Source organism: Cyprinus carpio, chromosome B11 (genome assembly GCF_018340385.1).
Source record: "Cyprinus carpio isolate SPL01 chromosome B11, ASM1834038v1, whole genome shotgun sequence".
Taxonomy (NCBI): domain Eukaryota; kingdom Metazoa; phylum Chordata; class Actinopteri; order Cypriniformes; family Cyprinidae; genus Cyprinus; species Cyprinus carpio.
The window spans coordinates 24,015,938-24,020,821 of record NC_056607.1 but is presented as its reverse complement, the minus strand read 5'-3'; positions in this window follow the sequence as shown (position 1 = coordinate 24,020,821).

Here is a 4,884-nt window from a genome sequence, read left to right as displayed (position 1 = left end):
TTTCTTCCCACAAACTTGAGCCCGACTGGTGCCAGCGGAGGACAGAGACGCCACACCAGCTGAAATTCAGATGTGCACAAACAACAATGAAGAAAGTTTCATACTCGCGTTCTTAAGTGTCCAAGTGAGGCCTGTTATTAACATTTTCTTTGTTTAGGCATGAAGAGGGACGTGGATAGCTTGCTCTGGGGCCGCAGTCCAGCGCATGCCTCGGAGAAATCGTCTAGAATTATATAGAGCAGGATGTGGATACAATGAGCCATGGGACACTGATGCTGGACAGACGTTTTTATTCTCTATGTTAAAAGAAAGTTTAACTTGAAATAAGTACTGTAGATTAGATGGAAGGATGGATGGACATCATTACACAGACTGTAACAACAGAATGACTGATGGACAGACAGATGAATGACCAGACAGACAGATAGAGTTGTCTGGACAGATGGATACAAAGACAGAATGATGGACGGATGGATGGACTGGAGGGATAACAAAGACAGAATGATGGATGGATGGATGGATGGATGGATGGATACAAAGACAGAATGATGGACAGACGGATGGATGGATGGATGGATACAAAAAACCAAATGATGAGGATGGATGGATGGATGTGATACAAAGACAGACTGACGGATGGATGGATACAAAAACCGAATGATGGATGGATGGATGGATGGATGGATGGATGGATGGATGGATACAAAGACAGAATGATGGATGGATGGATGGATGGATGGATGGATACAAAGACAGAATGAGGACGGAGTGGATACAAAGACAGAATGATGGATGGATGATGGATGATGGATACAAAGACAGAATGATGGATGGATGGATACAAAGACAGAATGATGGACGGATAGATGGATGGATGGATGGATGGATACAAAGACAGAATGATGGACGGATGGATGGATGGATGGATGGATGGATACAAAGACAGAATGATGGATGGATGGATACAAAGACAGAATGATGGACGGATAGATGGATGGATGGATGGATGGATACAAAGACAATGATGGATGGATGGATGGATGGATGGATGGATGGATACAAAGACAGAATGATGGACAGACGGATGGATGGATGGATGGATACAAAAACCGAATGATGGATGGATGGATGGATGCAAAGACAGAATAATGGACGGACGGATGGATGGATGGATGGATGGATGGATGGATACAAAAACCGAATGATGGATGGATGGATGGATGCAAAGACAGAATAATGGACGGATGGATGGATGGATGGATGGATACAAAAACTGAATGATGGATGGATGGATGGATGAATGCATGGAGAGATACAAAGAATGATAAATAGATGGATGATACAAAAACAGAATGATGGATGGATGGATGGATGGATACAAAAACAGAATGATGGATAGATGGATGGATACAAAAACAGAATGATGGATGGATGGATGGATGGATGGATACAAAAACAGAATGATGGATGGATGGATGGATGGATACAAAAACAGAATGATGGATAGATGGATGGATACAAAAACAGAATGATGGATAGATGGATGGATACAAAAACAGAATGATGGATGGATGGACAGATACACAGACATAACAAAAGAATGACTGATGGACAGAGAGATGAATGACCAGACTGGCGGATAGAATGACAGAATGATGGATAGATAGATAGATAAATACATGGGTGAATGGATGAAAGGACAGATGAGAGATGGATAGATGGATGATAGTAGGATGGATGGATGGATGGAAAGATACCAAGACAGAAAGATGGATAGACAGATGGATGACAGATACAAAGACGGAATGATGGATGGAAGGATGGATGGATGGAGAGCAGGATGGATGAATGATACAAAGACGGATGTATGGATGGAAGGATGGATGGACAGATACAAAGACAGAAAGATGGATAGACAGATGGATGAATGATACAAAGACGGATGGATGGATGGAAGGATGGATGGACAGATACAAAGACAGAACAATAGAAGGATGGGACAGATTAATGGAAGGACAGTTACAAAGATAGAATGATGGATAGACAGATGGATGACAGATACAAAGATGGAACGATGGATATAGATATACAGATAAATAGACAGAGAAGATCTGTCTGTTGCATTATATGTGATTCTTTGAATTGTAGTTCAGTAAATTCCACTTGCTCTCATTCCTGCTCTTCAGTTCCGAATTTTTCCCAACTCTTGCATTGTCTCTAAACTAAACCTCTGTGTCTGTCTGTTGAAAAAGCCGCTCCGGTGCTCTTGAATAATCAAGCTGTCAGGATACTGTGTGTCAAGAGCAGGAGGAATTAGGAGGAATGAACTAATATTTCAGATTGGCACACTAATGAGACCCTGGTGATGGAGAGAGACAGATAGAGAGCTCTATTACTCACACTCAAGAGATAATGTAACAGGAGCTGAGAGTGAGCTATGTGTTTATCCATCTTTTCTCTCATCTTCTGCTCTAAAACTCTTTCCTCTTCCAGCCAGCTAACAGGTTTATCTCAGACTCTGTTCCAAGTGGATACCCTCACTGTCTACAAAGTAAGTTAACTGCTAAGTAAGTTGGTTTTGAGTATGTTTTTGAGCAGGACATGGTGGTCATTAACCGATTTTAGGTCGGACAGTCCAGTTTTGAAATACCAAAGCGTTCTTTACTTCTATTCTTTCTTCTGTTGAACACAAAGAAGATATTTTGAAGAATGTTTGGAAACAAACAGTTGCATGTAGCCACTGACTTCCATAGTATTTCTTTTCTTTTTCCATAAATATTTTAAATTTATTTCCATAAAAGTTGATGACAATTTTCATTTTTGGGTGAACTATCCCTTTAAAAACACTATTTTATACTTTGGTATACAATAAATAAAAGAAGTTATTGTTATGTTCAATTAAATATTAAGTGACATTCTAGACGCAATATTGCCAATATGCACTGTTTTGCTCTATTTCGCCAATCATTGCACCTCTGATCAATAATGTGGTGTTTTGTTCCTGAATGATTCATTTGCACAAATCGACTGAGTGAATGATTCAATTATCCATTCTTAAAGACTAAACTTGAAACTGCATATTTGCACACTACTCTTACTATTTTTAGCATTTTTTATGCCACAAATAGTAAGAGTATTATGCTAGTATGCAAAATCATTGAGTCACTTGCTTAGTTCCTGAATGAATCAGTCATTTTAAATGAATCAGTTGAACTGGTAAATCAATAATCCAACTATCAATACAATCATCTGCTGCCACCTACTGGCAGTTTTAGCTTCATATTTAAAGTATTTAATTCATAGTTCTATATTCAATCTATTTTGTAAAACATCAATCTCAGACCGAAATTTTTTTTTATGCATTCTTGTAACTGCAGTTGTAAATGCATTCATGGCATCTCTGAGCTGCATTAAACTGTCTACATAAATGCATCTAAATGCCACTTCAGATGCAGCTTCTGTGCCACTTCTATTTGACTATTCTATTTGATATTAACTTAATTTGACTGGCATTCACCCTATAATGTATGATTATCCAAATTGCATTTAATGAGTAAATGTAAGAATTTACACTGCCATTCAAAAGTTTGGGATCAATGTTGGAAACAATAATATATTTTCAACCTGTATATCTTTTTTTCAGGAATCTTTGATGAATAAAAAGTTAAAAAGAACAGCATTAATTTAAACTGCAATCTTTTCGAACAATATGCGCTACCATTCAAAAGTTTAGAGTTAGTATTTCTTTCTTTCTTTTTTTTTTTTTTAAATAATTTAATACTTTTATTCAGCAAGGATATGTTAAATCGAAGCCTTAAACACTGTTAGAAAAGAAAAACAGCACATGGATCATGTGACTCTGATGTCTGGAGTAATGATGCTGAAAATTCAGCTCTGATCACAACAAAAATGTTATTTTAAAGTATATTTCAATAGAAAACCGTTATTTTAAATTGTAATAATATTTCACAATATTACTGCTCTTTCTGTATTTTTGGTCTTAATGCAGCCTTGATGAGCCTTTTTTCCAGCCTTTTTTCTTCTTGAACATTTGGCCCTATAAAGGTAAAAAAGGGGGTAAAAATCGCTCTTTAATGCAGTTTTTCAGTTTTTTTCCTGGCTTCACTTAAGTCCTCCGTTTTGGTGTTATAGAAAGGCCACCCGAGCAGGACGGCCATGTTCAGACCTGTCTGTAGTTCTGGTGAACCCCGTCCTGATCCTGTATCTGACTAAACAACCGGTGTGTGACTCCTGAAGCGTGCCAAACTGAAGAACCCTTGCCAGCGCCTTTGTTCAGGCACAAAAACACCGAAGAGCTTTTTATCATCACCTCTCGTTATCAGCTGATTGAATCCTCCTCGCCCTAAACAAGTCTGTCTAGCACACAAAAGACTGGCCTGTCTGCTTCTCTTTCCCCCCTCTCTCTCTTGTCGCAAATCTGTTTTGGTCCTCTGAGTTGTTTTTGTTCTCTCCTCGCTCCCTCCCTTCATCGGCGCTCCAGTTTTTCGGCGAATTTGACGGCGTTCCAGCATCTGAGAGCCATCGTTCACATGAGCGCCTAGTTTCTCGTGTCACGAGGACAAAAAAGCCACACTCGTTTCCATTTCACAGACTCCATTCGCAGCGCGGGAGTGAAAAAGAGAGACTGTACTTTGGGATGATTTCATCCGTCATGTGAATCGCGGCCCACAGAGATTCTTGCAGGCCTCTTTTTGACATCAGAGCTAAAAATAGAGCGGTTTGGTGGCAGGGCGAGAGGGCATTAATCATGAAAAGAAGAAGATGAAGTAGAAAGAAAATGTGTGTCTGGTAACATACTAATCTCTACCTAGGGCAGTAGAAAAGTGCAGCTCAACGGCAGAAATGTGTCTGCATACTGTAGAA